The sequence below is a fragment of the Thunnus maccoyii genome, chromosome 8, assembly GCF_910596095.1.
Source record: "Thunnus maccoyii chromosome 8, fThuMac1.1, whole genome shotgun sequence".
Classification (NCBI taxonomy): Eukaryota; Metazoa; Chordata; class Actinopteri; order Scombriformes; family Scombridae; genus Thunnus; species Thunnus maccoyii.
In genome coordinates this window covers 1,613,394-1,630,286 of record NC_056540.1, presented here as the reverse complement: position 1 = coordinate 1,630,286, position 16,893 = coordinate 1,613,394, and positions in this window count along the sequence as shown.

The following is a 16,893-nucleotide window of genomic DNA, read 5'->3' as shown; positions in this document are numbered from 1 at the left end:
TCCTCAACTTCTTTTTCCATCTCATCCTCTCATCTTCTCTTTACTTCATTCTTCCACTCCTCTCCATCTCTTCTGTCCGTTGTCTGTCCTCATTTGATCCCTTCCTTTTTTCTTTGCATCTCCTGCATGTGTCTTCTCCTATTTCTTCTACTCTATTTTTCTCCTCTTTTATTCTGCTATTTCTTCTTCTTCTCATTCTGTCGTTTTTACCCTTTCCTCCCCACTCCTTGCTCTTGACATTTTTTTCCATTTTTCTGTGATCATATTTTCTATCATCCCCATCTCATTCTTCTCTCCTCACCTTTCCTCTCATCCTCTTCCTTTCCATTATCTCTCCTGTCTCCTAATCTTCCTTCTCCTCTTTTCCTTACCTCTCCTATCCTATCTCCTCCTGTCTTTTCCTTTCCCTTTTCTCTGGTCATCTCCTCTCCTCTCTTTCCCTTGGGTTCCTTTCTTCCTCTCCTTCCCTTTTCCTCTTCCTTGTCCCGTTTCTTTTCCTCTACTCCTTTCATTTCCTTTCCTTCCCCTCTGTTCTCTTATCCTGTCATCCCCTCCCCTCTCCTCTCCTTGTTTCCTCTCCCCTCCTCCTCTCTCCATCTCTGGGTCCATCTGCGCAAACGTCTGCTGTTTGACCCGGATGACGGTGTTGCTCAGGGGCCCCTCAGCACTTCACCATCGGTAGAAAGCGAGTTGCTCATCTGCGACAGGGGCCGGCCCTCCATCGATCCCTCCACGGCCCCGGCCTTCGCATTCAGCAAATCTAACATTTGTAGCGTTCATGAAGCTAGTGATGTCTCTGAGGTATGTACACCACTGACTGCTCCCTCTCGCAGACCTGCTCTCCATCCACCTTTTTTTTTGCCTTCCTCTCTCATTTGTTTTCGCTTCACATCGTCTATTTTTCATTTATCTGTGTGCCCTCAAGGGTTATTGATGTTGGATTTAAATTGAATCAAATTAAAATTCACATATAGATGAGTCAGTTTTGTCCGGGCATCTCTAACATATTGGATCAAATTCAGCTTGTTTGATTACATATTTATTGTAGGTTTGATCGATATTGCTCTGGATGTGGGAATCCCACAACACATATTGATTCTGATGAGATATTTTGAGTATTTTTGCTCCTCTTGTTAGTATGAACGTTCCATGATGGTCTCAAGCTGTTTCAAACACAAAAACAGGCTATTAGCAGCTTCAATCCATAATAATGTATATTGGTCTTTAAAAGCCATACATGTCAGGCCCTTTCCCCCCTCACAGAGACCTGCAGTCAGTAAACACTGCTGCAGATAGACTGACCTTTGCTTAATTTTCTGGTGTAGACTCTTATGGCTAAATAGAAATTCAAATAAAGAAACAAAGAAGTCTGTCTCAATACAATACTCACATTTCTTTTGTGCCTTAAAGGAGTGATTGTTTGCTGTATTCATTCCTCTTGTCTCCAGCGTAATTATACTGTATGATATGGGAGACGAAATCCATAGTCCTCATGCGGAGCAAAATGCATTCTAAAGTTCAGCTGAAGCTAATATGAGGCTTCAGCAATCTGAGACAGATTACTGGGTACCTTGAAAATGTTCTTTTTTATTGCAAATTTCTCTCATCTCTTTCAGTGCAGTCGCTCTATGAAGGTATCACTCAAACCTATACTTTAATACCATACCCTGACCAATACTGAATTTTTGAGGCCGATACAGATATTGATTTTTCAAAGTTTAAAAATAATGGTGCATCCAGGGTTGTGCTGTATGTGTCAAATGATGCAACATGGCCAGTGTGTGTTGGACTTATGTAATAACACAGTTTCTGGAGTAGATGATGCTTTTGATTCCTCCTCCATCCCTCGTCCTTATTTTGGATTGATACCAAATGGAGAGAATGGAGCATAAATGGACACAGATTTCAGCACCTTTGGTGCACACTGGTATCCTGATGACAGGGTATGTAATTACACCCATCAACTGTTGCAGCTTTTGCTTTAAACCTTCTCTACATTCATCCCTTTTACTCCTTATTTAAAATGGCCAATTCCCATGTCATATAGTGACATGAATAATTGGATAAAAGCATTTCAGTGTATTTGCATTGCAGCCATATAGTATTTACTCACTGACTTATTAAGTGCATTTAATTGCACTCTCATTAACCATCATGTCACTTTTTCTTCCACTGGTTATATTGTTAGGTTTTTGTTGTTGTTGTTGTTGTTTGTTTATTCTTAAGTGTTATTTTGCAAATATTGTTTTACTGTATCTTTGCAGAACACATTTTATGTGTAGAGTTAAACAAATACATTTTATTACCATTATTGTTATTGACAAGATATTATTATTATTATTATTATTATTATTGTTGTTGTTATTATCAAAGCTTGATGATGGAGAGAACCTACAAACCATGCGGATAAGCAATTTATTTGTATTTTCAACTAAATGATATGTATCACACAGCACACATAATATCACACAATATTCTGTATTTAACTGTGGCTTAATGTGTTGTGGGATATGTTGCTGAATATAACATTTTTGAAATAATACAGCTGCACACAATCACACACACCTTGAAAGTTCTTTGGGTTACCACTCCCCTGTAAAGTTGTGTTTCAGTTTTTTGACATTCATTTTGAGGGCCTGACTGATCAGCTTCTCTTCCTCTGAACCTGCACTCTCAACTGGGGCAAACCAGTATCAAGGCTGGATTACCAGCAGGCGACCAAACCCTGAGGAGCCCCAAAATTCCCAGATTCTCTGTGTCAGTCAGTTTGTGGTGATTTCATTCATTGCAGATTTGTTTAGGATTAGACACCACTGAAGTACAGGCAGCCTGTACTGGCTGCAGTGACCAGACACAGCAGCTCAGTGTTGGTGGTGGATTTACTGCTCTGTCAGCCAGCTGCTTCATAATCATCTCCCTCCACAACTCTGTCTCTCTCACTGCCTTTCTCTTTATGGCCTTCATTAGCATCAAGTACTCTGCACCTCCATCTTTCTCTGTTGTCATTTGACTCTCTTCTCATTCCAGTTCTTCAGTGCAATTCACTTTTTCAAAGCTCTCTTAAAAAGGAACTGTCATTTAAATACAACCATTGCACAAACAAATATTAGTGTAGTTAACATTTTGTGTATGACTTGCTTCCCTGTCGTAGCCGCTAGAGTGGCTGGTCCGCCGTTCTGGTCTAGACTGAAATATCTCAGCAACTACTGGATGGATTTCCATTAACTCTGCTACAAACATTCATGTTCTCCAAACTATGAATCCCTCTGACTTTAAGTCAAGATGATCTCTACTTATCAAGCACCACTAGCATGTTGATGTTTTTGATTCATGGTGAAATGTCTCAACAACTATTGGATGATCTGCTCCGTTTCCCTCAGGATGAATTATAACAAGTTTGGTGATCCTCTATTTTTTTCCTTCCTTCTTCCATTTTTCCAACTTTTTTTTTTTTTGGTTTATAACTAAATACCAGTCATCAATCTCAGCTGTACTTTCTGCTAAGTGCAAAACATCTAATGGTACAAGCTAATGGGCTAAACTAAAATTAACATGGTAAACAGCAGTATGTTCACATTTTTTTTGTGAACTTGTCAGCATAATGACGTTAGAATTAAGCTCAAAATACCACTGTCCCTCACAGAGCCGCTAGTACGCTTATGGTACTTTCAGACAGTGTGCAATTGCCTCCATTGTTTGAAACATTATAGTTTCTATGGCTGCCATGGTAACACAGCAAGATGCAGAAGCTAATTTTACTGGTATCTTAATTCCCTGAATTATACACCTTCACCAGCAGTGAGCAAATTATACAATATGACATCATTCAGCTCAACTTGACCTAAATTAACTTAATTAATCACGTCATATTGCCCACCATTCCCTCTATGTTAAGCTACAACTTGCTATATGTGGCTGCATGATGTGATTAGATGGCATTAGCCTGTAATATATGGTGATCTGGTGTAACTTATTGTCACAGTGTCCTGCTGCCGCACATTTAACACTATAGCGGTAACTGCCTGCTGTCTGACAGCACCGTAAGTCCTTCAGACTTCTCTTTTTATTGTTGTGTATGTGTGAATCATTAAAGTAAAGGTATAAAATAATAAGCATTACACTCGAGTAAGGATGTTCCGAATAAGTGCGTGACATACTGACCAAAAAAAGAAAAGAAAAGACATGCCAAATGGAAATGCAGCTACACTCTAAGAATGAAATGAAAAGTGTCTCCTGTGGGAAAATGACACCTGCTTTTTAACAGCAAGACAAGTCTTACCTTTCATGTCTCTCCATGTGTAAAAGTGGTCAGAGGCTATTTCATTTAGTCACCATAATATATGTCACCACTACAGCTTTGGCTTCAACGTTTCCATGGCAATAAGAAACCCTGGAGGCCTCTCGCAGCACGGCAAGTATCGATCCACTGATATTACATGTAAACCTCTGAGGCTCAGCCCTAATTCACAGGTCATTGTTTGAGTGACTTCAAGAGTGAGAAAAACAATGTCGGATGGACTGGTGAGCAGTAAAAAAAGATGTGTGTGTGTGTGTGTGTGTGTATGTGTGTGGGCGGGAGAGTTCGGTCATGAGGGAATCGGGGAAAACAAGAGGAAGACAGAGAGAAAGAATAGGAGAGGATGAAAAATCAGTGTTTTTATTCAGCTTTTCTGCCTTCATGTCTGGCTAAGCAATCTGCTGCTGCTGCCCTCCACATCCATCATTGTTATAGCCAGTGAGGAGAATGTCCGACTCAGGGCTGCACATGCACGCGTGTGTGCGTGCGTGTGTGTGTGTGTGGACATGCCTCAGTACTTGTATCGATGTGTATGCACACACACACACTCACACACATACACACACACACATACACACACACACACCTCTCTCTATCTCTCAGTAGAAGAGGAGAGGCTGTATATTTCCTGTGCATACAGGTACTACAGTTTTTCAGAGCCCTGCCAGAAGCATTGGAGCCTGACTGAAAGGAAAAAGTCCTCCTCAAACTGGACAGGAACATCCTGGTATTATTATTATTTTGGGTCTTAATTTCATAGTTTCGGCCATCATTACAATTGGTTTAATGACACTTTGCTCATCAAATTATTTGCTGAGTTCTCAGAACACAATGTTAAAAATTGTCAACAAACCAACTAACCAAACATGGACGATAAAATAAAAGCAAAACAATGAAATCATTGTAATTATTGATGCAAACATCCATGACAGTTTACCATTCATGTATTAAGAGAACTGAACACTGTGTTCCAAGATGATTCCAGTGAAAGTTGCTCACAGGATAGTAACGCAAAAAGGTTCTTCATACTTCCACATTTCAGGGCTCAGAGAGTGAGTTCTGGCTGAAGTGTTGACTCCCAGTACACATGAATGGCCAGCAGTGGAAAAGTACCTTTACTCATGTTCTGTATTTGAATACAATACTTGAGTAGTTTCCATTTGATGTAACTTTATATTTCTACTCAGCTATAATTCTGGGGGAAATATTGTAGGGTACGTTGTACCTCACAGCTGCAGTTATTAGCTAATTTTCAGGTAACAATGTTCATACAAAACATATGATCACATTATGGAAAATGATGTTTTGTTATATTTAGTCCCTTTCTCTCCCACACCCTCGCCTCATGCACACACTAGCTTCACACACTTTGCACTAAACAATCTCAAAGAGGCTGTCCTACTTCAGTTTTCTATTTAGCTTCTGTCCTGTATCGTGTTATCCTGTATCGTGTTGACTGGAGCAAAAATGTTGTTTCACAAAATGAAACAACATTTCCACCAAACTCAATAAAAATGCAGGCAACGTAGCAATGCACACGCAATTAGCAACATTAGCACCATACTGCTGGCTTACCGAGATAGATGGAAAGGGAAAACAGGACTTTCCGAGCTCCGGTTGCTTCAACATTGGTTATCTTCTGAGTTGCTTAGTTAGTTTGCAGATACATGTTTTTACTAACTGTTAACTTTTTAATGCTACTCATCAATTTTCTTTGCTCCATGAGCCCGTCTCCTCTCTGTCACACAAATACTCGATCACGCAGGTGCTTGTGATCTGCCAATCATGTTCAGCTAGAGGTGGGACTTAGGCTGTATTCAGACCAAATTTTGGTCTGAATACAGCCTTAATCAGCTATGAATTCTGAGTGGCTGGCAAGTTTTTAACCTTGTTAATATGTTTCATATGTGCTACAAGACATATCAGGAGCAAAATAAGCAGTCAGCTATTGCTAAGCATTTCCGCTTTGAAACTGCAGTGTAGCAAGGACAGTCTCAAAAACACGGATTCAGTTAGGCGTACATTACAAATCTAAGGAACCAATCATTTATAATTAAAGATAATTATATGCAGAGTCCATCTCCTCAGGTTTTCACCGACAGCTAATTCCAATCTGCACGGAAGTGTAGCAACCTGTCGAGTCAATAAGCTGAGTCTGGCATGTTGCTGTTTAGCCAAGTTTCCATCAGGAGAAAAACACAGGAGTTCCTCATCTCCTGATGAACGCTCAGTCTCAGTCGGATCAGATGCATTTTGTTATCCAGTGAGCGAGCATTGACCAGAGAGAGATGAAGATGGAATGGCTGGCCTAGTCACGTTAGCTTCTAGCTTGGCTAACACACCGGCCTGGTAACCCTTCTTCTGCTTCTGTGCAAACCTCTTCCTCTTTGCCTCTGAGCTGTTGTAGTCTGCTACACCAGTCCACTGCCACAGGGCATTGTGTCTTCAGGAGCTGCAGTCTGCTGAGCGCCGCTCTAAGCCTCGGTGGACGTGAGGCGGGCGAGTTGTTGATAATGTTCAGAAGTTGGGTTGGGCTGTACCTTTTTGGCCTAGTTGCATTGGTCGTGTTATCTGCACACTTATTCACGTTTAGAGAAGAGTCCATAACACGCTTTACACCATAACCAGAAGCAACTGCTGCACGCCTACATGGATATATTTGCATAATCATAGATTCTGGAATTTTTAATGAGGCAGAAGGAGTAGATGTAATTTTAAGGATTTTCAAGTAGTAATTATACTTTTTTGCAGAAAAACCATATCAGACACACATTATAGTTCCAAGCAGAGTATCTTTATATGTCTTAATACATGTCTGGAGAGGATCTTTAACTATCAGTAATTTGATTAGCTCCAGCTGTGTTAACCCTGGGTGGTTGTTGCCCTGCCCCATGTAGCACTATTTACTGGTAATTCATAAAAATGCTGTAGCTTTTCTGCTGAGATTTGTGTTAAATGAAAAAGTGAATGAAAGGTGCATGGAATTCAATGTACTTGGTGTCTTTAAGTGTGGAGCAATGTTCTCCCTCCTCCCCTCCACCACTGCCAGAGCCAAGGAAATTGACTGACTCAGCATCAGTGGTCACAGCCTTCAGCTTCATCATCTCACCTGCATCATCGCTCACATATTCAATATATTTTACAGACAGGTGACAAATCATTGGAAAACCCGAGATAACTAACTCAGTTGGGTGTTGGACCACCATGAATGCCTCTTGGCATGAGGCCCTTCTACCTGGTATTAACATGCAATATGTATCTGGATATGGAAAAGTAAATGCAGGTGTACATAAATGCATCCAGAAGGCATTGCAAATGTAATGTGATCACATAGCCAACCCACACCTGGAGGTGGTCTTGTGATGTGGTTGGTATGGAGCCTTTCCTTCCTCTTTCACCTCCTTCAAAAACCCAACATCAATCTAATTGCCTATGTGGTAGTGCTCTTGTTTTAAAATCCTTTGCCAAGTAATTCGCCCTTTTCTGGTAACCTGTCTTTCAACTGTCTGTCGACAATCACACTATCTTGCTGGCTTGGAAGACGTCTGATATTAAACATCCTCCAAAAAAACAATGTCTCAAAGAGTACAATGATTTTCGGCCAATGGCACTTACATCTGTTATTAAGAAATCACTGGAAAAAAATAAATTATGGTCCAATACCTCAACAAAGCAATAGATAACACACAGGATCCTTTTCTCACAAACAGGATAATGATACACTATCCTCCCTGATCATGACTAATGCTGGAGCACCTCATTGCTGCATGAGCTCACCTGTGTTATTTACATTGTACCCTGCTGATTGCATTACCGATGTGCTGAATCAGTTTCTTTTAAAATACTCCAATGATTCCACCTTGAGTCCCATTTGGACTAAAAGTTCCAGGTATTTTGGATCCAGAGGAACTAATACCAGGAACTTCACTTGAAACTTTAAAGTCTTTGCATTGCAGTACTGTTTGCATTTCCACTGCATCTGAGGAATCAGGTAGATCATGCAAATTAGACCCATGAGAACTTAAAAAATGATGGCTGCATTTAGAGATGTAGTATTAACTGCATGAGTTGGATGTAATGAATGAATGAAAAGGAGAAATGCAGAGAAAAATGAAACTGAAACTAAGAGCATCTGTCTCCACAGTAAATCTTCTGTTGAGTGTTTGATGGTTATTTATTTCTGCTTCAGAACGTTTTTCTCTGATTCACTCTTTATTCTCTCTGCCGCTGCTCTATATATACACTCTCTAGCTCGCTCAACCACCGCCGCGCTGTCTCTCACTCATGCTCTCAGCTCGCTTGCACTATCTATCTCTTTTTTCTCTCACTCTTTTTCAAAATGAATTGGGAAGCTGATAATAAAGCCAATCTTTACTTTTAATATTATCAAACTAAGAGAAATCACCTCCCCTCATCCTAAACTGGTCCTAAATCAATACTAGAGTACTTCCTTTGTTTTATGAATGAAGCAATGCACAAGTTGAAGCAGCCACGCTGTGTGTGTTTGACCAATCAGTGACAGTTATCCCTTAATTTAGACTCTCGTTCCTCTGGTGGAAATACGGGTAGAGAAACTAAGTTCCTCAAAAGGTTCATAGTCCCTGAGGAAATTTCCTGTGGTCAAAACACAGCTTTACTGTCTCTGCTGACTGACAGTGATGACCCAGGACTGTACCATTGTAATGTTGATAAGCTAATTGAATGGTGTGAGAAATATGGCCTGGTTCAGCAGCCTATGTGTGAAACTTAAAAGTAAACTAGATAATCAAATCCAAATTTGTGCAAAGATTATTGGCCAACCTGTGGCACACTTCTTTCAAGTAGCTCACAACAAGTGCATGCTCAGACTTGTTAACAGTGTCTCTTCTGACTCCTTGCATGTTTTAAATGGAGAATACCAACTTCTGCCCTCTAAATGGTGATTTATAGTCCCTCAATTTAAATGCAACAGGCTGAAGAATTATTTTATACATCAGTCTATCCTGTTGCTGAACCAAGATCAGTGTGATGCTATTTGAGATCTGAATCCAGAGGATATGATGTAGTATGTATGATTGTCATGACTGTTTGAGGTGCTTTGTACCTCTTTGAAAAATGTCACATGTGTAATTGTAGGTTTAATGTGTGTTAACCTCTTAAACAGAACTGCCTAAGGACACAAAATGAATTTCAGTGTAAGCTGACAAAGTCATATTGTATCATATTTTTAAAGAAGCGAGTAGAAAGCAACATGTACTGAACATTGATAACGTACAACCATTGTGAACGCTTTACCAAAAACTTCCACGCTGCTTTCCCTGCTTCTGTCAACTCAAAGAGCAGCCTTCCTGTCTGCTTGCTTTAGATTTGTCCACAGTGCCTGAGGGCAATGGCAATGCCTGCTCGGACAAAAGCACCCTTACACAAGTATGTACACATTGCAGGGACCATGCAGAGTGTAAGCCCAATTAGCAAGCTTACCAAAAGGTGTAGAGGCCATCAGCTGTTTCTGTCTCCCATATAACCTTCCAGTTTGTAGCAACAATAATACACTGTGAATGCAACACTACGAATGCTTTTAAGGAAAACCTGTCTGAAAATATGCATCCATTATCTCCATTTGTATGCTTATTATGTCTCACTTCTCTTTATATCCTTTTCACCCAGCTTTAGGGGTGTGGTAATCTAGAATAAGTAGAAGCACTTTGGCCTCCAAATGTGGTCAAATGACACAGTAAAAAAGTAGTTTCAAGGTTTTCTTTCAAACATACAACAGACTTTACTTTTTTATTACTTTCAAAAATGATTGAGAAAGAGTAATGAGAAAAATATGAGGTTGAGTATCTTAGGGAACTCAGCATTAAGGTCCTAAACTCCATATTAGGCCATGCTGTGCAGGTTGGTGTGTGTATGTGTGTTCTATTTAGATTTGACATAGTTGCTGTCACTCCGAGTCAAACCAACCGCCTGCTGTATCTGTATGTCTGACAGATCTGCATGCAGTCCAGCCATGTACCCAGCCTGGTGAGGAAGCTGTGTTTGCGTGTGTGCGTTGAATATATACATGTGCTTATACATACCAGTGACCCCCTCCACTCTGCATGGTTATATCATGCAGACATGGAGTGATTCTATCTCTGTGTTTTTTTGCCTTATAAAAGGGTTTTTATTATGGAAGCCTATATCAGATTGGTTTTAGCTTTGGCTCAATTAATAAAACACATGCAATAATAGACCTCTTTGGGCATTTGTGGGTTTTATATAACATAATCTGGTCGACATGCCTGATCGCACTCTTGTCTCTTCTTGTCTGCTCGTCTCTGACTGCAAGAGCTTTATTCGGGCACCATGCTTCAGTCCATTAGAGGCTTTTCCCACTGCCACAAGCCAGTGATGTTGGTCTGTTAGTCCAGCTCACATTTTGGTTCAGAGCAGATAAACTAAGCAACTATTGGCCGTGACATGTTTTGTCATGGTCAGCCATGGCAATGAAATGTTGATATTCATGGTCACAGTGGATGAATCTATGAATAATGAGGTTTCACCATCAGGCCAAACTATACTTTCACAAGCTTGATTTGAATCTATTGGGCAGACTGCTATGAAATTTGCTGAACACATATACGGCATCAGAGGAAGGACCCTATCCATCTTGGACTCTCCATGAGCTTTCCTCTGGTAACATTTGCAAGATGAAGTGTCAATTTTGCATAGTCAATATCTCTATCATTCAATATGAATATTGCTCTCAGTGGAGAACATTTTTGCTCCACAGAGGGTGAACCCTTTTCATTTTAATAACCTCCCTCTGACAAACACTAGATATCTAAAACAACACATTTCCATGAAATTTCCTCTGGATATATCCTCCCCAGAGGATAAATCCCTTTCTTCTAGTACCATCAGTAACACTTAAGACATAAAAAAATGACAAAGGTCTAAAATTTAGGCCTGCAAAAACGACCTATAGTTATGTTTATGCCATCTGGCAGCCATAGTAATGCACGCCGGCTTTCCAAAACTGTTACAAATCACTGTTCAAAAATAATTATGTTTTATGGTGTGACAATGCTGTGGTTAAAGGGGACCTAATATGCTCATTTTCAGCTCTATATTTTATTATGGGATTCAACTAGAGTAGCTTTGCATGATTTACAGATAAAGAAAACTCCTTATTTATCTTATATACGGTTTACTACTTTATGCAGCCCCTCAGTTCAGCCTCTGTCTCTAACAGGCAGTCTTAGGTCTTGTCTCTTTGAGGCTCCCCTGCCCACCCTACTCTGATTGGCCAGCTTCAGGAAGCCTAGTGCGGGGCAGCACGTATCAGAGTCATGTTAAGTTACTGCTGATGCAAACCCAACATTTCCCGCTTTACTGCTTCATATTAAAAGCTTTTAACACTAGCACCACCAAGATGGTCTAACAGACCATTTGGGTTTTTATAATGCAAATAAAAACTACAAACCTATCAGCCCACGACTTTTCCTAAATATGTTTTTGAAAGCTTGGCATGGAGCCAAGTTTTCCAGTGCAGCCACCTGACAAACTGTATTTTGTGAATACAAACTAGATCTTGATGTTGTAAATATTATAGGCTATAAACAGTAAGCAACATTAAAAATTATCCTCACTAATAACGAATAAGGAATTATAATGTAGCCTAATAAACTGAAAACAAAAATATCTCTACACAGTAAATATCTAAAGCCTAATTAGCATGGTGGAAGAATGCTTTATCAATAGATTATCAGTTATTATTATTATTATTATTATCATTATTATTATTATAATTGTTATTGTTATTATTATTATTATTTTATGTGCCATAGGTGGACCGCAGCAGCGTCAATAAAGAGTTTCCTCCATTATTTCGGTGTTTATCTCTTATTCTGCAGTGTGTTTATTAACATACATAATATAGCCTACGATATATTAGGCCACAAGTTTTATGTTACTGTAGCTGTAATTTAGCACTGTAAAGCAAATTAATCTATTTGAACGGGAGACATGCAGCAGTTTATAAATCAATGTGCATGATAAAAAAGATATAACTGACATGGAAAAACAAACATTGTAAACTGGCACGGGACATGGAAAATTTCTAGTAACTTCATCAAACAAATGCATTATTGATGTGCTTGTGAACACATTATGGTGACAGCTCTTTATATTGTTGTTTTACTGTGGTGCAGTCTTTTCCTCCGTCAATTAGGGCTAGCCAACATGTCATCATGCGGGAATCCTTCCTGATGACGCGTTTCTCCAGGGGGAATCCCAGACCTCCCAACTGTGTTTGCGCCCAATCTTCTCTGTCTAAGATTAGCTATTAGGTCTTTCAGTGAGTGTAAAATAATGTTAACTAGTCTGAGGCACTAGTTTAGTGTTTTTTGGATCTGGACAGTAGGTTTACCTTGTTTATTTTCATACATCCATTCTTTAGGCACCAAACGGTAATTTGATTTTCTAGTTGGACATCAGGTCTTGTGTGTGGCTGCTAGTGTGTTTTATTTCAACAGGTAAGATTAGTGCAACTAGGTAGGTTTGTATTTCGTTTCTTTTAGCTATTTTTCAGCTGTAGTGAGTCAGTGAGTCTGCTGAGTTAGAAAGTGTTTTGTTTGTTTCATAATTTGGCGCCACCTGCAGCCCTTCCCTTTGTTCCTCGTCTCTCTTGATTCCTTATCTGGTAATGCAGAAAGCTTATACATTTTATTATTTTCTTTACACTAAACAATAAATGGCAGTGCTTGTCTGACTACATCGGTAGTTTGTTGATTCCCTTATCACTCGACACCTGAAGGGGTGCAACAACGCGAACAATGAAATTACACGTGACGATCTGGGAGACCGTTGCGGCACCTGTGGGGGGTGCTAGTATGCTGGCGTTCTTAGTGTTAAATGACTAAATAATTGGAGACTTTAATTGTGAAGAATTGATAGGAAATTAGACACGTTCACCACCAAATTAGTGGAGCTTCATTAGCAGCCCCTATTCTTCAATAAAAACAGTTCTACACAACAAGATATGGAGCTCTTTGTTCAGTGGATCAGTTAGAAATAATGCAAGTAAGAGTAGTACAAGCAGAAACAGCCACAGTGATGATGATGTTTGATGAAGAGCTGCAGACAATCAGCACACCTCCAACAGGTAAACTACTTATTTCACTTTGCCCTGCTGTGTAATGGAAAAACACTCACAGCATGCCAGCTTGACTCCAGTCATGGCTCGGTGTGACTACCCCCAAAACAATGAAAAACACCATAATGTAAGTGGAGCTGTGAACTTGCATGCTGTGTGTGGAGCAGATGACCATATAAAGAAATCCGTCACGAGCTGACATCGGCATGAGCTGAAAGCAGGAAAAAAAACCTTTGGAAACCAAGCATTCATAGCAGTCTGAAGGCGGTGCTTTTTGCTCACTGGGATCACTTCTACATACATCGATCCCTGGCTCCTCCAGTAGTCCGCATGTCTAAGTATATATGTATATATAAATATGTATACACACACACATATATATATGTAGACATACTAACAGTCCATCTCTGTAATGTTCCCTCTCTGCCTCTCTGTCCATCATTGGTTGTGGTGGTCACTCCCTGCTGATTCAGGTGATGAGTGCCACTTCCCTTACACTGCTTCTGGCTCGCTGCTGCTTCATTAGCATCTAAAACAGGTCATTTGCTGCATCACACACACCCCAAACCACAAAAGCCCTTCTCCGCCTTTGAGCCAAAACCCTGTTGCTTAACACCAGGAAATAGAGGGGTGGAACAAGGTCGAGTGTGAATCTGTGTGTGCAAAGAAAGCTATATCTGTGTGTGACTGCTAATGAATACCCACATCGATCTCTCACTGACATTTGTGGGACCGGCTGATAGTTCCCCCACCCCTCCTCTCTCCTTACAGTGCTACCTCAGAGACAGGACCAGAGAGAAACAGATGATTTTTCTTCCTGTTGAAGTAAAAGAGGGAGTGCAGGCATTTGCTCAGCTCTGCTGGTTTTCAGATGGGTGCAGTGAGCATGTTCAGTCATGCCAATTGAAAGCATAAAGCTTTTGAAGTGTACAGGTTTGGAGCAGCAGTGAATCTGAAGCGATAAAGCACTGACTGGTTTTCAGTTGATCCTTTTGCACCTCGCTGACAGAGTTTGTATTGTTTTATCGGCGAGATGTGATGAGGAGGTATTTTGGTAATGCCAGATGAATCAGCCAAGTGCAGTGTCATACTTGTGTTTTTAATATTTTAGCTCAGAAACTCCACATTGTATATACAGTACTTCAGGCTTGACTGATATACAAATTCTATCACATGTGAGCATATTGTTGTACAAAGTCTGATTAGATGAAGTGAAAATATCCACCAACCCCACTCCTTTACTCCAAATTAAATAGGAATCTAAACCCAGCTTCTAATCCTAAACTAGCTTCTTACCACATGCACCCTCACTTTGGAGGAGTTTCCTTGTCTTTCTTTCCATGAAAGGTCACACACAGTTACAATCTCAGTTGGAGTTCAGGGTGGCCTGCAGTGCCGGGGGGGGTTTGAGCAGGCCGTTGTTTGAGATAGATTAAATATTGAGCTGGAACTTTATGTAAGTATTTACATTTCTGGGGCTGGCTCAGCCTGCAGGGCAGCCAAACAGTCGCTAAATCATATTCTGTTTACCCGGATAATTTCATGTATTGTTTTCCCTTCCTCTCCCAACCCTCCCATCTCCCTCAATCCCCTTCAAAGAACCACCTCCTGCCTCTCGGAGCCCAAGGGGACCACCGAGGCCCTCTGTCCCCTTTTTTGGCAATTTCATGTGCTGTTGGACAAAAAAGAGTTGACATATTTACACATTTGCCTTGTGTAAATGTAGAGCAGGGAACACCAGTGAAAAGGGCCATTATTTTGATTTGTGCCAGGCTGGGTGGAGGCAGCAGGAGGGGTGGGGGAGGGTCGTCTCTGGAGGCAAATAAAGCAGCAGTGATCTTCTCGGCGTGTGTCGGTGGTATCACTGTAAGGCAATGGGAGCTTTACTGGATGTTTGCACACCAAGATGAGAGCTAAAGCACAATGTAAAATAAACAAGGGAAATCCTCTGGGATGCATGTGGTAGCTAGGACCCAGCTCTGCAAGCCTTTTTGCTGGATTTAAACCAGAGTACCTGTCACCATTAGTCCTCATTCAAAACCAGAGACAGAGGCAGATACAGAGATAGACAGAGGCTGAGTAGCAGAGATAAAACCGCTAACAGAGAAAAAACAAGTGAGAGTTTCAAAGGTGGAAATGGAGAAGCTGAGCGTGAAAATGACATGAATGAAATGAGAACAGAAAGGATTTGGAGGATACCAGAGACAAACTTAGTAGGGAGGTGAATCAGAGTGAGAGACAACAACAAAGCAGCTTTCCCCCATTGAGCAAGACAATAGTATGAGCAATAAAATTGACACATGGCTGTCTGTGCTGGTTGCGATGGCCCCTGATGCACTGGCAGCCATCTAACACTAACCGCAAATAAAAGAATTGCGCAGGAAACAAAACAAGCCAACAACAGCACCGAAACTGCTCTTTTCCCTGATTCTGCCAACCGCAAACATGATGCACAAATAACCTCCCCCGCTACACTACTAGACAGCATATGAATTAAGTTTTTCAGCAAGGAATTTCTTATTTCTTTGTTAACCTGTCATACTGTACAGTCAACAGTCAACATATTGGCTTTTTGCCTTACCACTCTGAGGGGAAATAAAAGCAGCCAGAACACAAAGGAATAGCTTTTAGATGGATGATTGTGATGCAATTTCCAAATTGTGCCCATGACATCCTAAAACAAGTCTCTTTATGCTTGCCAAAACAGTAAGCATCTCCATATGCTGATGTGTTTAAAAGCCTGTAGTATTTTTATTATTGAACTGTCAAGTCATGACATGCCTGTGTTCAAGACCTTAATGGACCAGCGCCTGTCTGTAAGGTTTACAGTGTATTTGCAGAAGACAAAATTCCCATTTTCACAGCTGAATAAAACTAAAGCCAATTGAGCAGCTCCTCAAGGTTACAATGTTCATTGCAACCTGCTTTGTGAAGGTGTAGTAAGCAATGAAAAACAGCTGCACTTTTCTTAAGGAATCAGTATTAACAATGTCAGTGATTAAGCAACTATGATGCTAATATTCAGGACAAGCAGTACTCTAATTACACATGCTTCCAACACTGCCAGTATTGTTTGCTGTGTTTAATATTTTGTATTTTGCATCATAATGGTTGTCATGGCCCACCAACCTGGCTTCCTGTGCTGTGCTGCTCTGTCCTCTGGCAGGAGCCTGGGTGGGGGTGTCACAGTACCTGGTTGCACCCGAGAGGTGGGAGTGGCCAAGGGCACAAAAGGCCTACTTTCTCAGGCCACTCTCTCTCCCACTTGCTTCACACTGTAGTTTTTTTTAGGTTTGCACCTTATACAGCACTACATACATACCTCTATGCACCCAGACATGCTTTACACCACTGACTCCTGTCTTGTATTCAAACCTAGTATTGAATCCACTTGAATTGTTGGGTCTCTGTATATTAAAGAGTACGGTCTTGACCTGCTCTATGTGAAAAGTGCCTTGAGATGACTTCTGTTGTGATA